Raw genomic sequence first — 19,782 nt, 5'->3', positions numbered from 1 at the left:
TCTTGACATATCAAAGGCCTTTGATAGGGTATGGCATAAAGGTTTACTTCACAAGATCTCCAGCTATGGTATAGCTGGAAATGTCTTCTCAATTATTAAATCATTTCTCTCTGATAGGTTCATAAGAGTAGTAGCTGATGGGCAAAAATCAGAAGCTCACAGTATAAATGCTGGAGTCCCTCAGGGGTCCATCCTGGGCCCAACTCTTTTCCTGATCTACATTAATGATCTTCCAAATAACATCCTTACATCATTCGTAGACATTTTTGCTAACGACACTACCATCTATGGTAGCACATCTAAGACAGTAAACGACCAAGTTCTCTCCGATTCTCTCTCCTTTGATCTTGATCACGTGGTACAATGGGAAAAGGAATGGCTAGTTACTTTTAATGCATCTAAAACCAAGCTTCTATCTTTACATCATCAACGTTCTGATCCCCATCTGGCATAAATTAAAATGAATGGCTCTCATCTTGGGGAGGCATCAAGTTTTGACAGGATTCTGGGCTTGACCTTTACTCCTGATCTTAAATGGAATACGTACATCAAATCTATTGTCAAGGCCGCTGGAAAAATGGCCGGATCCTTCTATCTATCCAGTAGATATCTCACTGCTGATCCAATTCTCTATCTATATAAGAGCCAGATACGTCCTAGGATGGAATACTGTTGCCACATATGGGCAGGAGCTGCTAGAAAAGACTTGTCCTACCTTGATAGGGTTCAAAATAGACTTCGTGGCCTGGTGGGAGATATTCTTTTCTCTTCACTGCAACCTCTATATCACAGAAGATGTGTTGCGAGTTTGTTTCTGCTTTATCGTAATTTCCATGGAAAGTGTTCAACTGAGCTTCAATCTATGGTCCCCCCTCGCCAAACTTTCACAAGCAACACTAGACTAGCTGAAAACATTATCAATAATTTTCCCCACTCTTTATCTGTACCTAAACCTAAACATATATTCCATGATCAAAGCTTCTTTCTTAGAACTGCACGCCTGTGGAATTGTCTTCCGTTTTCCTGCTTTCCAGCTGTCTATAATATGGTTATTTTCAAGTCCAACGTAAACAAATTTCTGATGAGCCGTTCCACTTAAGTTAACAAATTTACCGAACTCCCATTACTATCGATTACTATATTGTCTTTTTGACTACTCTACACTCGATAACCCTTATCCTTGAGTGGCCTATCGGCCTTGATAATCGCCTATGTAATAAAAATTATATACAGGATGATAGAAATTATAAGACTAATATTCCGACTTGTTTAAGAGATGAAAAACAGCAAATCAAATTATTTGTTCATCAACGTTTCAGTTTTATTCTAGGACTATATGGGGATGAATAATTTAAAGAAAATAAAATAATTCTTGTGTTTCTTATGTGAATAAGATCTCTTTGTTCTATTTCAGAAGGAAAGTGGGTAACAGATCAAAGTGTAGAAAACGGTGTGAAATTGAGTCACATACTCATTAGAGATTTGAAAAAAAAACAAACAACTTTGATCTCCGTGGAGTTTTACCAACGTATATTTGACACCCATTATAGCATGGGATATATATATATATATATATATATATATATATATATATATATATATATATATATATATATATATATATATATTTTAATTACATTTTCACCCCAAACAAGGCAAATTGCCACTTTGGTGTAGGGGGCTACTATCAGGGGCAACAACTACTGGGGTACTATGTAGGGATTTGGGCAGCAAGGTGTCGGTTCACGTTACACTTGAACGTCTGCACGTCAGTACTGTTGGGGAAGCAGGGACCTGGAATGGAATTCCAGAGTCTTGCGGTTCTGGGGAAGAAACTATTGGAGTAAAAAGATCTTTTACATCTAGGGATCTCTACAGTGTGGGGGTGGGATCTAGTAGCCTGTCGGGTTTGTCGAGGGTGCTCGCGTCGTGGGGGCACAAGTGATTGCAGTTCGTCAGAGCATTCACCACTAAAATACTTGTAGAAAAGGCAGAGGGATGCAACATTTCGTCGATGGGACAGAGGCTGAAGCTTAGATGCCAGTTCAGGGCCTATCAGGTTTGCGACTCTCTTTTGAACCTTGTCAAGGAGCGAGAGACTAGTAACAGATGCACCAGCCCAGATGTGGCAGCAATACTCCATACATGGGCGAATGGTTGCCTTATAGAGGTACAGGATACTTTCGGGTGTTAGTAGTTTTCTAGCACGGTAGAGAGAGCCTACCTTTCTTGCAGCGGCCCTGGCAATGCCTTCAATGTAATTGTTCCAACTCATGTTTCCTGTGAACGTTAGGCCAAGGAGTTTGAAAGATGGACTCTCAGATAAAGAGTCGTTGGTCATTGCTATGGGTGGTAGAGGGGGTTTCTTGTAATTATTGAATGAAACTAGTTTAGTCTTGGCAGCATTGAACGCGACCAACCACTTTTGTCCCCATTCCACTACAGATATATATATATATATATATATATATATATATATATATATATACATATATATATATATATATATATATATATATATATATTAGATGTGGGTTTGTCTTGTAAATTTTTTGTGGTTTTTATGTCCGCTTTATAGATTGTGATGTAGTTTGCATTATTAGAATTCCTAGTGTGTTTATAGTCTTTACAGTATTATCCTGAATGGATATAAAAAATCTGTTTACAAGAAAAGTTTTTTAATATATATATATATATATATATATATACATATATATATATATATATATATATATATATATATATATATATCTACAAGAGTTTGTGGTGTAATTCAAATCTTGTCCGTAGCTGAATACTTGATGCATTCCTAGGTCTATCAATGGTATTTTTTATCGTGACTCCATCATTAGATTGACTGCTTACCACGGCTTAAAAGAGTCCCATTTGCCCTGAAGAGAAGAGTAGATCGCACCAGTTTCCTAACCTAGTATTTTTCCACACGATATATATATATATATATATATATATATATATATGTATAATATTAATTATTTGCGCTTATATATATATATATATATATATATATAAGCGCAAATAATTAATATTATACATATATATATATATATGTATAATATTAATTATTTGCGCTTATATATATATATATATATAAGCGCAAATAATTAATATTATACATATATATATATATATATATATATATATATCGTGTGGAAAAATACTAGGTTAGGAAACTGGTGCGATCTACTCTTCTCTTCAGGGCAAATGGGACTCTTTTAAGCCGTGGTAAGCAGTCAATCTAATGATGGCGTCACGATAAAAAATACCATTGATAGACCTAGGAATGCATCAAGTATTCAGCTACGGACAAGATTTGAATTACACCACAAACTCTTACATTACATTGTTTTTTTCTGACAATATCTGTTTTGCTTTTCCTTTGCAATTCTATAGTATCACTCAATACCGAAGCTAGACATACTTATGCATTCTAATTTCCAGTGGAATATTATGCTTATTGTTTAATTAATTGAAATGCTTATTCAAATTAGTATAATTTTTTCATTTATTTATTGCGGACTACTATCCTCATCATTTTTAGTTGTTGTTTCACGACGTCTCTTTATCTCGTCATAATATTATTTCCATTATTCTCATAATATATATAACTATATATTTCGGCCTCTTTAAAAAGTAAGTTTCTGAAAAGTTGAGCACGGTCTTTTGAAATGTAAAAGTCGGTCATTTAGCCTGAGTGCGAGCAAGCTTTTTTCGTTCGATCACTATATAATGTTTATGTCTAATTTCACTTGTATATCGTTGTAGTTGATGGTTGCTCTGTTGTATGTTCCTTGCCACAAATACGGCTATTTTGCAGCGTTCGAATACCACGATCACTGGTACTTATAATTCCTGCATTTAAAATAAAATATTATTTTCTGTAGATATTAAAATACTTATATATAATTCTATATTCATCACACACACGCACAGTAACTGGCCACTCTGCGTTGCTTGATCGTAAAATACGCTTAAATATGATGATTTATTTCATGCAGATTTTATATTTATTATTATAGAATCACGTTTCTATCGATGATTATATATATATATTTATATATATACACATATGTGTGTGTATGTGTGTGTGTGCGTGCGTGTGTGTGTGTGTGTGTGTGTGTGTGTGTGTGTGTGTGTGTGTGTGTGTGAGACTATGGCGCTATCAGCGAGAATTGAATCCAAAATATATGGCGCTCCAGTCTTAGTCGTTACAGTTTTAGCTATCCTCTGATGAAAAAAAAAAAAAAAAAACAAAGTTAAAAATGAAGCGACTTGAACTTTAAAATGTATGTATTTGCACATGCGTACAAATAAAAACGCTTACCTGCCTCACGCCTACCAAGTTCCAATATTTATCAATTTTAATCACTTACTGGCTAAAAGCTCAGAATATAACTGACCATAAAAATACAAACTTTTCACCTGCCACGTGCTGCTCTGCGACTTTGCGTCTTGAATAAGAGGCACTTTCACAAAATGGAAGACTAATAGATAGGCAGTCACATAGACACACTGAGTTTTACAAATTATATAATATTTACTGGGACCCTAAAGTTGCAAGTTGTGAAAGGCTGGCAATGCTTGAAAATGCTTCTATCAGGACTGAAGGTCCACGTCTGTGTGGAAGAAATTGGATTTTCCAGCAAGACAACGCTGCGATACACACTTCTCGACAAGCAGGAGAATACTTTTCTTCAAATATAGAGTTGTTAGATTATCCAGCATGTTCTCCGGACCTCAATCCCATTGAAAATCTTTGGGGATGCGTGGAAAAGAAGTGTTCAAGGATGGAACCCAGTATGATTCGATAAAGGAACTTTCTGATTCAGTTTTCAGTACATGGGATAAAATTCCTTCGCAACTGATAAAAACTTAGTCGCAAGCATGCCGAAGAGAATTTTTGAAGTAATCCGTAATAATAGAGCCTATACTACATACTGATAGCCTTTTTAGTAATTTATAATTGCCTTTTCTTAGATAAATTATCAGTGGTCTTATCATTTTGACCAGGTGAAAATGTTTTTTTTTTAAATAATAATTAGATCAGGATTAAGGTTTCGAATGAAGCAGATTTGATTTTTCCCCCATCATATTTTCCCTTTTGGCAATGGTTTACACCATTTGTTTGATTAAAAATTCGATAATATGCGTAAACGCTTACTTTCTTAAGTGGTCTTATGATTTTGACCAGGACTGTATGTATATATATGGATATATATATATATATATATATATATATATATATATATATATGGATATATATATATATATATATATATGGGAAAATATACTTATTTAATTATAGTTCACCCTTTATTTATATCAATCTTTTTGATTTATGAAGCTCGATGTGTTAAATATAACTACAGAACATATCCAAATAAATGACAAAAAGTGCATATTCAAAATTCTAAGATGTAGTTCATCCTACCGTTTATGTCTTTCAGCCTGTTAAAAGTTTCAATTCTTGATAACACCTGTTTCCAAAAAGTGAAAGACGGTGCAAATAATACAAAACAGAATTTAAGCGATTCTAACATGATAATAATATGATTGTTTATGCGCTCTGAAACAGATGCTATCAAGAATCAAACATGGTAACATGTTGAAAGCAATAAACGATAAGATGAAGAACATCTGAGAATTTTGAATATAGACATTTTTCATTTATATATATAAATATACATATATATATATATATATATATATATATATATATATATATATTCCCTCGTGTGTTTATGTGTTTGTGTTTGTGTGTTTTCGCACGCGTGTGCGCAAGCATACTCAATATATCTTATTGTATATATTTGCAAACACCTAACTTTTTGTTCTCTGTTCGCTTTATCTCTAGCGTTTTCACACAATGGCTTCTCTTTAGACTCGTCTTGCATTAAATTTCCAGCTTAAAAATATTCACACGTAACTTGAAATAAATAGGAAATGAAATCGTCGCTTTTCATATTTAATGGCCGAAAAACATCCTTTTTTTTCGTTAGCTTTCCTTACAAGACGCTACATCAATATAGACACGTAGTTTCCCCTTTAGACATTTTCCCCTCGTACAGACACGCATCATATTTAGCGAGTGATTGTATAGCTCTTGTACGGGTACACAAGATATATGAAAAAAAAAGATATCTTTTGTTCATATTGTATACAAATCTTTATCAACGTATCCATTTTCTTTTTTGCCTCCATGATCTTTTTTTTTTCATCCTTTCTCTTTCGATTTCTCTTGTGTTTGAATACATAAAAGGAAATATAAATTTATTCGCTGTTAGATTTTAGTGGGAAAAGCTTCTCTCTAAACGGCGGACGACAAGCCGTAAGATTTTTTTTGTTGTTGTTAAAAGAATGGAAAAGAGAAGCCGCGTCGGCCATTTTGTAATTTCGTAGATGGGCCAGATTTTATTGCATTAAAAGAAATAATACGACACATTTAGAATTCGAGGAAAGAAAAAGAAATGAAAAAAAAAAATCCGAACATAGTAAATCAAAAACGATTTGCTTTTAAAACGAATTCACTTTTTGAAAATGGACGTCAATCTTAACTTTTTTCGTACTTAAAATAAAATAAAACTTACAATTTTAAATACATTATTTGTGTGTTTGTATTTGTTTTTATACATATAAGCATATGTATAATGGTTACATATATATATATATATATATATATATATATATATATATATATATATATATATATATACGAGAGTCGTGCTAAAAGCAATGCTTCCTACTTCAAAATCAATAAGTTGAAGAACTACGAAGATGGAAGCGGTCCTAATAAACAGAACGGATTTTCTGTGCCCCAGAATTCATTTTTTACATCACCACTATTCTCAATGCACTTTTGTCAGCAATGAAACATAACCCTGTCAAGGCAGCCCATCTTTCACGCCTACAATCACGGCGTTATTTTCGTCAGTATGCTACCCACGTAATACGTTTTTCCGATGTCCGAACTAGTGGAAATCTGACAGTGCTTGATCGGAAATATACGATGGGTGAGACAGCACTTTGTCACACTTTCTGTGGCATTCTTAGTCGTCTGAGTCCTGGTGTTCTCACTTTGCAAACGAAATCTTATGCTTTTCTTCAGCCTTACACCCAAACCGAGCCTTCATCATTGTCAATGTTTTCAAGGTAACAGTCACAGTTGACGGCCAACATTGGTTCCAAAAATCTTCCAAGATTAATCATTTCCTGTCACAGAAGATAGTACACATAACTTTTCCTAAAGATGTCTGCGTTTTGAAATTCTTCTTTTCTAGAGAGCATCAGTGGTATCAGTCTATCAGCTGCTGCTTGAGATATGGCTCATAGTCGTGACACTACGTCTTGTCACTATTGATGGTGCGGTCCTAGAATGCATCAGTTTGGCTTCGTTTCAACAAGTCCCGACACACCCTGTTAGCGGTCCTTCCGGTTATAAGCAAACATTCGTGGAATCCATCTAGCACACCTTTTGCTGTAACTAAGAGATGACAACACGTTTCTAGTGCATTGACACCAAAATTCAACGCTTTACATGTATTTCATTCAATACTATTCGCCGATATGCAGATGAGTTGGTTGAACGCACCTTATTTTCTGGGGTGGTGTTTATACACGGGTGTTTAGGACACGCTTTGTAACTCATATCTGTACATCACTCTTAAAACGACGAACCCATTTCCTAACTATACTTAAATCAACTGCATCGGCTTCGTAAACGCTTAATATGCGCCTGTGAATGTTAATCAGCTCAATATTATTCTGCGTGGAATAGTTCAATGACACATATTTGCTTTTAGTGTATATTCAATGACAAGGGTTACTGTCTTACAGTCTCCCGCGGCCAATATCTGCAACAAAGAGATGAAACTTTCAGGCCAATAATGCATAAGTTCACTTATCATAAGAATGCAATTTGCAATTCCCTCTGCCCCAGATTTTTCTACCTATACTGAAATCAACTGCATCGGCCTCGTAAACGTTTAACAGACGCCGATGAATGTTAATCGGTTCAATATTTTCACCATGGAATAATTACATGACGCGTATTTGCTTTTGATGTACGTCTATGACAGACGTTACTTCTTAGAGTCTCGCACCGCTAATATCTGCAACAAGGAGATGAAACGTTCAGGCTAAGAATGTACAAGTTTAGACAGCATATGAATGCAATTTGTAATTCCCTCTGACACATTCAAACGAAATAAAAATATATATGGAATTTTGGAAGTACAACATATGCGATAAGTTTCTAAACGTTTTTCGCGTGGGCACTTTTATTGATAGTACACACTTGTATTAATATTACACACTTTTATTAATAGTACACACTTTTATTAATAGTACACACTTTTATTAATGTTACACACTTTTATTAATATTACACACTTTTATTGATAGTACACACTTTTATTGATAGTACACACTTTTATTGATATTACACACTTTTATTGATATTACACACTTTTATTAATATTACACACTTTTATTAATAGTACACACTTTTATTGATAGTACACACTTTTATTAATAGTACACACTTTTATTGATATTACACACTTTTATTAATATTACACACTTTTATTAATAGTACACACTTTTATTAATATTACACACTTTTATTAATATTACACACTTTTATTGATAGCACACACTTTTATTGATAGTACACACTTTTATTAATAGTACACACTTTTATTTATAATACACACTTTTATTGATAGTACACACTTTTATATATTGTACAGACTTTTATTGATAGTACACCCTTTTATTGATAGTACACACTTTTATTAATAGTACACACTTTTATTGATAGTACACACTTTTATTTATAGTACACACTTTTATTGATAGTACACACTGAAAACTCATTCGAAATAATCTAATCCGGTTACAATGCACTGGTACCGTTCCAACAATTCCTGGAAGGCCTCATCGAGGTTCTCTTGTATGAGTGTGTTAATGCACCTAGGCACAAGTCTTTTATCTCCTCAATTGTCTCAAAACGACAGCCACTGAGGTCTTCCTTGAACTTAGGGGAGAACGAAAAGTCCCAGATGCAAGGTTCGAACTAAAAGGAACTGTCCTGATACCCATTTTGGTCAAATAATCTGTAACAAGGATGGAATTGTGCATTGGTACTTGGTGGAAATCCCACTGATCCTATTTGAAGAATGCATACATCTTCCGGCGGAATCTCTTTCTGAACTCTCTTAAAACCTCAGAATATTATTTCTTGTTGACTGTCTGTCCATTGGGAACCCAGTGCATGTAATTCATGTCCGTGCTGTCATCATAATTTCTATGTAGATTTGCTCTGTATGGCGTTCTTGGATCTGGGAGAGCCAGCATGCTTCCGCTGGGAACTCTGTCTTTTGGTCTCTGGTTCATAGGAATAAATCCAGCTTTCAACGCAATCAGGAGAGCATCAAGAACGGCGGGATCTGAATTGATCCGCTCAATCATTTCCCTGCTGTCATGATAACTACTTTCTTTTTGATCTTTCCTGAGTACCCTTGGAGCAAGATCCTCACAAATGTTTCGCATTTTCAATTCCTCGCAAATAATCATGTGTACCGTTCCTACACTGAAATCAAATTGTCTTCATTTTTTTCTATAAGCCTACGACGGCCCTCATCCATGTATCTTTATTTGGCCAATCAACTCTTGTGTTCTGACTTCCTTACTCCTTCCTATCTTTTCGTTATTCCTCATGAACTCCCTGCCTTCCTCATGTCAAAACTGATGATCGATTCATGTAAGGTGGTCCAAAAGCAGTCTGAAGTATCCCATACATTTATGTGGTATTTTTCCAAGTTTAAAGCAGAATTTTATTGCATATTCATCTTCTTAAGGACCGTCACATCCAAATTGCACTGTGATAGTCAAGCTTTAGTAGGGTGTATTCCAATTCATACTGTAGCTCTTAATCTTAACCTGAAATAATAATTAGTCAGTCGTAAGATGTACAGCAATAACATACTTCATTTTCAAGTCTACGACGATTTAAAATGCCTGTACAAAAACTGTCTATAATCTTATTGAAATCACCTCATATGCTTTCGATTTTATTTTTACAGACATTGCTACACTGGAATGGCAATAACAATAACAAAAATTGCTACACTGGAATGGCAATAACAATAACAGAAATTGCTAACTGGAATGACAATAACTAAGATTGTGATTGTACATGAATATTAACGTCAATAGCTATAGTTGTTATTGGGGATTATTATATAAACCGGATAACTATTATTTCGTTTCATCCTATATATTTATACAGTCTCTACTTATGCTTCAATTAATTTATTTATCAACATAACATTTGGTAACGAAATATATTTCATGTACCGATTTTTAGCGGAAAAATCTGTGTCGCTTAATAGCTACATATATTCTCATAACTGAATATATCTATTTATCTACCTATGGATCTATCTAACATAATACTTTTCCAAGTTCTAAATATCAAGTTTTCTGAGTTGATCATTTATTACTTTTCCAAAAGTAGACATTGCAATATTGTTTCGTATTACGACTAACAAGTCTGCTAAATTATGTTATTGCTGCATATTTAGTCACGTACTTATCAGATGTTTACATTTTAAAACTTATAAAAACACTAATTTGGGCAACGTACATGGTTCATGTAGCCGATACGCTCTGACGTTCGTTTTCGTTTTGAAGATTATTGCCATACTGAATTTATTTTTACTTATATTAATTATTTTCGTATTTTTTGTTGATCTATTGTTATATTTTTATTTTCATTTTATTTTTTATTTAGGATTATTATATAAACCGTGCAACTATTATTTCGTTTCATCCAGTCTCTACTCACGCTGCAATTAATTCATTTATCAACATAACATTTGGTAAGGAAATATATTTGATGTATCGATTTTAGCGGGAAAATCTGTGTAGCTTAATAGCTACATATATTCTCATAACTGAATATATTTATTTATCTACCTATGGATCTATCTATCTACTTATATATATATATATGTATATGTATATATATATATATATATATATATATATATATATATATAACAGTAAACGGTAATTTCCTTGAAGCCTTGCTGGTAAAGAAATATGTGAAAATTTATAAAAGCTGAGAGCAATGCGGAAGGCCGGGAAAGGTAAAGGAAAAGGAAATACAAACAAATAATACATGTCTATTTGTTTGTTTGTTTTTCGTTTTACTTTCTATTTCCCGGATTTCTGTATTATTATGGAGTTTATAAACTTACATTCACACACACACACACACACACACACACACACACACACACACACCTATATATATTTATATGAAGTGTAACATAATACTTCTCCAAGTTCTAAATATCAAGTTTTCTAAGTCGGTCATTTATTACTTTTCAAAAAATAGCCATTGCAATATTCTTTCGTATTGCGACTAACAAGTCTGCTAAATTATGTTATTACTGCATATTTAGTCACATACTCATCAGATGTTTACATTTAAAAACTTATAAAAACACAATTTTGGACAACGTACATTGTTCATGTAACCGATACGCTCTGTCGTTCCTTTTCGTTTTGAAAATTATTGCCATACTGAATTTATTTTTATTATATTAATTATTTTCGTATTTTTTGTTAATTTATTGTTATATTTTTATTTTCATTTTATTTAAAAACTTCATCTGCTTTAGCTTTTTTCAGTTAGAGTATGTGATTTGCTTTTGTTTTCTTTCTTCGGTTTTTAGTTTAATTTTAATCAATTCCACTTAGTTTTTTTGCATCCTCACTAGTTATAATATGATTTGTTAAATGTATATGTATTACATATGTATACATATACATCGTCTATCAACTCGAAGGAAATAATTTACTTGCTAAAATAATTAAAATAAAATGTTTTCCGTAAAATTTGATATGCGGTTTATTTTGTCAACATGATGCGTAAATATAAAAATAAAAACATACTTTTTTCTTAACATATTCATCGAGGAGTACTATGTAAAGAAATAACGGAAATGCTATATAAAACTTACACATGATATGTTTACATTAAAAGTCTTTGAGATTGAAACCATATTTATGTTCTCACTCTCGCTGCACGCCTCTCTTCCTGTTGTGGCTGTGGCGCCCCTCACGCGATCGTCTTCTTTAACGTGCTCTCGAATGTCATCCACGTCTCTAACCTGATCGTCTTCTCAGACTTCTCTCTCTTTTTATAGTCTTCTTTTTTACCATGACGCAATTTCGGTCACGGCTAAGTATTTACATATAGCCGTCCGCGTAGTGTTACGCTATGAACGACGAACATAGCATCTTATATAAATTGTTGGATGCATCGTTAGTCATCTAATTTTTTTGAACTGACAAAATTCTGCATTTCAATTTCTTTAAGGCAATTATTTCGGCTAGACTTTCATTGATTGCGAATCCCATTCAATTTCATGATGAATTTCGATCTTATTTAAAAGTTTAAGCAGCGTGTTATTCTTATGGTAAACATTTGTAGAACCGGAAGAACTCTAATGGAAGAGACGCCATTCTCATCATTAGTTAACATAAAAATCACCTGCTTAGCATTAAAGAAGAGAAGCGATATAAATAATGTAAAACTACAAATTTGAACCCAGAATGACACAACAGCGAATTCAATTCAAATGCTATTACATACACTTGTTCCTATATTTCTTATTTTATATCTTTCTCTAATTTCCTTTTCTTTTTTCTCTCTTACTCTCTTTAACGTTAAATGCGTGTTTCTAAAGTTCGAGATGAGATTTGATAATTCATATTATGTGCCTCAGTTGGAAGACGGTTCCGATTTTGAATGTTATTTGTATTACGCCTAAGCAGATGCAGTTTTCGACTTTCCTTAGTCCAAAGGACCAATTGCGTGATGGATAAAGCAATGTGAAGTTAATTCTACAACAATCTTCCAGAGATTAAAGGTTCAATCCTTAGTTAAATAATCGCGGGTTAGTTGGACTACTGTTTTCATCTTGAGTGTTATTCTCACAAGATTTCGGGCGATGTAGCCTCCGAACTTTATCATGTGTATATTGTCAAACTCTAGTATCTGTATGGAATTTCAGAACTGAAATATTTATTAAATCCAAGCAGGTTGCATGTTCTCATTTCGTCAGCCATGACCGGGTGTTTTTTTTAAAAAAATAAATGTTATTTTAAGTATCGCCTGAAGTGAGGATTAAACTTTTAGCTTCCTGAAGAGCTTCAATTAGAATTGATTTTACTTAGTTTCTTGCATTAAACTACGGGCCCTTGCGAATAATTCTAGAATGAATACTCCGCAAATTCATACTACTTTATGAAAGAGACACATACTACCCTGTAGATGATAGGTTCTGTTCGAAATTGCCTTCAGATTACAAAGTCTGACAGAATGACTTTCGAATTCTAGAGAACGAGTCCTGAGTTCGATAAAATATATATGAAGAAGGTCGCATCGGCCGACACGTTATGAAAATAGACATGAAGATAAGAACGGTAGTTCGAATTATTCAAATAATATATGAGAAGTTTCTTTATCGATATGGACGCTACCAGCATCTACATGGAGAGTAGATAATATAGTGGATGCGTTATCGGTAGCTCCAGTAACTCTCGCTTCTCATTTTTTGTCCGTTAATCCTCATACAAATGAGTGATTTTTCTGACAAAGTGTTAAGAAAAAGCTGCTTTAAAGGTCAGTAGTACTTGATGAACAGTAGTCTGAGATGTCGGAGATTTTTCTGTATCTATGTCTATGCTTGTGGCCATGTCAGTAATAAGGGTGCTGGAGGTAAACGTTTCATCTGGGCTGACGGTATCCGCCTGATAATCATGGACCCGAATCTTGGATTAACCACTAAGGAGGTTGTCCTATCAGCAGGCGCAAAATACTGGGACAGATGTACTGCCATTTGGTGAATGGATTCTGGACCATGCAGTAGTCTCTGGTGGGGCATCTCAATGCCATACTAGTGGGTAATTGTTACGGCTTACCTTTTCATGTGCTACAAAAACATTTCCTGTCTTTTTCTCTCTTACTTTCCCTCTCTATCATGCTCTAACCACGTATGCCGAACTGTTCCACAAATCCCAAAACCTCAACATAAAACATCTACAAAAAAAAAAAACTCGAATAAACCTAGAACCCCATCTTCCAACGTAAAGCCCTACTACCATGTCCCCTTCTCCAACATCAGGAGAAGAGGTTAAAACCCAATTACAGGAGACGACACCTGACATATTCTTTATAAGCGAAACTGGGATAGGGCCGACCACTTCCCTAGATGAGTTCATAATTAACGGATATTTTAACTTAACATCTAAATCAAACCCCAAAGATCGCCATGGACATGAAATATGTGCGTACATTAAAGATGACTTCCAATGTGGCAGGAATATCTCCAGAGAAGATCCTAATTTACGTTATATGTTATTCCGGGTTGCACTTGCTTACACCACTGCATTTATATTTGCCCTCTATCGGCCCCATAACAGCGGAGTTACTATCTTTAAGAGCATATCTGAGAAAATAGATCACATCCTTTCTGCACATCCCTCGGCTAACATTCACATTTGTGGTAACTTCAATGACCCACTCTTATAAGTCGGACGATGAGGGGAGCTTCTATCATGACTTTGCCATTGCTAATGACATCACTCAGATTGTTCGCGAGGCCACTCGTGTGCCCGATACTACAGGTCAATATGCACGCATCCTATACCTTTTTCTCTCAACTTCCTTGAGCTATGTTCATGTTCCGTTCTTTCTCCTCTAGGATCCCCAAACCACTCTATCGTATCAGTTAAGATAAAAATGAAATGTCAGAAGTCCCCAGACGTACCCCTCCACCGTACTATATACCGATACTCCATGGCTGACTAGGATAATTTCCGTACATTTATATCTGATCTACCTCTGCATTCCATGTTTAAAAAGGATGTGTCCTCTATAGTATCAGACCTGACCGAATGGTTAATTGTAGGCATAGACCAATGCATACCATCTAAAAAATTCAAATGAAAACCTAACAGCCAGCCATGCTTCTCCATAGAATGTGCTTTGCTATCTCGCACAGATATCACTTTTTCCATAGCTACCAACGTAATAGATGCACTGAGACTAAAACTGCTTTCAGGACTGCCAGCAACCACTGTAAAAGGAGTATCAAAAATACAAGAGAGCTATATGCCCAGTCTTTTAAATCCAAGGTGGCTGATCAGCGGCTTGGTTTCCACCAGTTTTGGCAAATAACAAATAGGATCCTGACCAGAAGTGTGCTTTCTATCCCAACCATTATCAATGGACCAGAGGTCATCTCGTCAACTTCAGACAGGGCCAAACTATTTGCCAAGAACTTTGCAGCTAATTATACCCTATGCGACGAAGGCCATCAACTCCCCACATTTCCTCCTATAACACAGAACACGCGAGTTAACATACAAATAGCTGTGCATGATCAAGAACCTTTATTCCAGTAAACCAAATAGCCCTGACGGTATCTCAATTATAGTGTTAAAAAAGCTTCAACCAGAACTTGCTCCCATACTTGCAAAACCGTTTAAGCGTTGCCCTGCGGAGAAGTGCTTTCCAACATCCTGGAACACCTCATCAGTTTGCTCTATATTTAAGAACTCAGGTGATAAGTCCTCTCCCTCTCAGTACAGACCAATAGGTCTCCTGTTGGTCATGAGTAAGTTGTTGGAATCTATATTAAATAAAGAAGTAGTCAATCACCTCAACAGAAACAACCTTCTTAGTGACATGCAATATGGTTTCCTCTATGCAAGATCTACAGCAGATGTGCTAACGGTTATATCTCATAAGATAAGTAAATCTCTTGACAAAGCTTCCTTTCCAGGGCAATTGCTCTTGACATATCGAAGACCTTCGATAAGGTATGGCATAAGGTTCTACTTTACAAGATCTATAGCTACGGTATCACTGGAAATGTTTTCTCAATCATTAAATCATTTCTCTCCGATAGGTTCATAAGAGTAGTGGTTGATGGGCAGAAATCAGAGGCCCACAGTATTAATGCTGGAGTCCCTCAGGGGTCAATCCTGGGCCCAACTCTCTTCCTGATCTACATCAATGATCTCCCAAAACACATACTTAAATCATTCGTTGACATCTATGCTGATGACACGACCATCTATGGCAACACATCCAAGGTCGTAAATGACAAAGTTATCTCTAATTCTCTCTCCTCTGATCTTGAGGGCGTGGTACAGTTGGGGAAGAGGTGTCTGGTCACTTTTAATGCATCTAAAACCAAACTCTTATCTTTACATCATTAACGCTCTGATCCCCATCTGGCATCAATTGAAATGGATGGCTCTCGTCTAGGAGAAGCTCCATGTTTTGACAAGCTTCTGGGCTTGACCTTCACTCCTTATCTGAAATAGAACACGTACAAGTGTGTTGCCAAGGTCGCTGGAAAGATGGTAGGATCCTTCTACCGCTCCAGAAGATATCTCACTACTGATGCAATTCTCTATCTATATAAAAGCCAAGTACGTCTAAGGATGGAATACTGCTGACATATCTGGGCAGAAGCTGCTAAAAACAGCCTATCCTGCCTTGACAGAGTACAAAATAGACTTCTTGGCTTAGTGGGGGACGCCCTTTTCTCTTCCCTGCAGCCTCTCTCCCACAGAAGAGACGTTGCAGGCCTATCTTTGTTTTATCGTTATTTCCATGGCAGGTGCTCATCTGAACTCCAATCTCTGCCCCCCCCCTCGCCTATCTTTTACGAAAAACACCCGTCTAGCTGAATCCACTGGGAAAAACTTTCCCCACTCTTTATCTATGCCTAAATCAAAACGTAGATTCCATTAACAAAGCTTCTTACTTAGAACTTCACGTCAGTGGAACTCTGTTCCGTCTGCCTGCTTCCCACCTGACTACAACCTAGATTACTTCAAGTCCAACGTAAACAAATTCCTGATAAGCCGCCCCCTTAAGTAAGACACTCTATCAAACCTCCAATATTAATGATCACTACTGTACTATCTCTTTGATTACTGTACACGCAATAACCCTTATCCCGGAGTGGCCTTCGGGCCTTGATAAGTGGTGACCCCTATGTAAAAATACTGTGATGAAATAATATTCAGGTATCATTTTTCTGTAACTATATACATTCATTACTTATAATACATATGCATATATCTATGTAAATACACACACATATATATAATTATACATATATATTTATATAATACATATATAATTATATATATTCATATATTTATTTAAAAAAATAATAAGACCATCATCTCAAGTGAACCGATTCATAAGAAAAGGAAAAATGCCCACTAGAAAATAATTGCAAGTTAAAATCACTCGCGCATGAGGTTACAATCATAAATCAAGCAAATGGGTTACCAGAAAGTTATGATCGAAAGTACATTAAAAAAACACGCAAGAAAATTCCTTTCCCGTGACGGCAAGAATAAAGACTAACGTGGCAGTTCGAGTATAGTAATTAAAGAATAAAGAAACATTATTCATCATTAAATGAAACAGATATATGGAAGGACTTCGTAATGTCCATCATTGATGCAGTGCTTCTTTTGCGTTGCGGCAAAATATCATATCACAAAAACTATAAACGTCTCTAATAAAAACTGTTTAAATCTTCACAGAAAATGTATAAAGGCGTGCATGCATAAAAAGCAAGCACTCTTAACATACTACAAAAACCAGACGGTTAAAACAGAAATTACATTTTGTATACAAAGGATATGAAAGATATAATCTCATTAGTTATTAGGGATTAAAGTAATTTATAGCAGACACATAGATTAAAAAAAATTAGCAAACTAGTATAATTTATTTTAAAAATATGCTTTAAGTGTCACCATTTAAATCCACCAAAATGTCATCAAGTCGCTTGAAACAGATTTAAAAGATTATGCTTTCAAGGAAAACATTAAAACTATTATTATTATATAAAAAATCCCAACCGTTAAGAAAAGATTTTGTTAATTTTTCGAAGCAAAATTCTTATTTTTAAAGAAATATCTTAAGGTAGCATTATGAATATTTGTTAAAATATGAACTATTATATTTCATTTCCAAAAGATAATCGAATAATAATAATAATAATAATAATAATAATAATAATAATAATAATAATAATAATAATAATAGACACGTTCAAGTGGGGAAAGCGGTAGATTATACAAAGAACAACATCTTTAACACACTTACAAATGTTACATGTAAAAACCGGCAGCAGTATTTGAAAATGAAATTCACAAAATTCTATGAGACATGGATATATAAACGGATAAACCCATCCAAGCGTATCATACTAGTTAACAAGAAGGAAAAATCCGGCCAGATCTTTGTTTTTGCCGTCACAGCAAACCACAGATTGAAGATGATGAAGACAAAGAAGCGGAGCAATTACACTGAACTGACCAGAGAGCTCAAATCAATATAGAAAATAGTCAAGATAACACCACTAATAGTAGAAACGTTAGGAATACTACTGAAAAACTTTGAAAAAAAACATTATAAGAGAGATTGGAATCCGAAGGATTGCTGAAGAGATACAACGTATTACAATAATGAAAACGACTGGGATATTAAGGAAAACCCTTGAATGCGGAAACTAACACACATGACCAACAGGACAAAGTGATATACAGAAAAACTACATATGTAAAACACAAAGGAACATCACTTGAATTATGAAAGCGGAAACGTAATAATTGTAAGTTCACCCCTCTCCGGCCGTGCATTCCCCCATCCTATTTTTTACGGGTGTTGTTACAAACAGGCGCCACGCCAAATAAGTGAGGGTCAAGGAGCATAAAAAGAACGAGCAGACAGAGCACTGATTAACCCTCCGCTACATAAGTGTAAAGAAGGCTGGGACCTTACGGAAATTTATTGCTATCCAAATTCCAGTGAAAACCATTGGTCTCTGCCAACTAGGAATCAATGGAAAGCGGCTGTTGCGATAACGCAATGTCTCTGCCAAGTTTATTAAAAGAAGTTGAGAATACTGGAAATTTGGGTAAGCTTGTTGTTACTTAGACTCCAGATAACACCACGAGTTGTTCGCAAAGCGAAACTTTTGATGACCGCTTGTATGACTACTTCTCGTGAATAATAGTAATACATGTGCATATACACGGTGCAACGATGAAGTTGTCGCTCTAAAGAAAACAACACTACAGCTTTATTTTAAAATTTTATTGAAAATCAATTCAGGGAACTTGATTATGTAGTGAAGCTGATATCTATTCAATGTAGCTGCGTTCAGCCTCAATCACCGCCTCGATACGTCTCCGGAACTGGGAGCATGTCTTTTTCGACAACCATCGGCGGGAACTCGGCGAATACTCGGTGGATGTCGGCGATCAAGCTGGCTTAAGTGTTCTGAGAGATTATGTTGGTGATGTTCTCGACGTAAGATCAAACGAAGTATCCCGGCGGATTAAGATCGGCAGAAGAGCGGGGGGGGGGGGGGCATGAGATTAGGGTAAAAAGTCGTAGCACTTCTTCTGAAGCCAAGTCTGGGTGTTTTTGGATGTGAGCCGGCGCCAAGTACTGCTGTCAACCCAGGGTCTGCCAGCGGCCATCTGATATCACCAGGGAATCGCCATACTCTGCACCACATCCAGGTACACTTTGGTGTTGACTTTCAATCCGACTTCGAAAATGTGAGGTAGCCAAAAACTAATTTCATCAGTCTGTGCACGTCCATGTCATTCATAACAATTGAGTGATGCATTTAGAGAGTGCTA

This window comes from Euprymna scolopes, chromosome 8 (genome assembly GCF_053919585.1).
Source record: "Euprymna scolopes isolate OS-2025 chromosome 8, ASM5391958v1, whole genome shotgun sequence".
Classification (NCBI taxonomy): domain Eukaryota; kingdom Metazoa; phylum Mollusca; class Cephalopoda; order Sepiida; family Sepiolidae; genus Euprymna; species Euprymna scolopes.
This window is presented reverse-complemented; position numbering follows the sequence as displayed.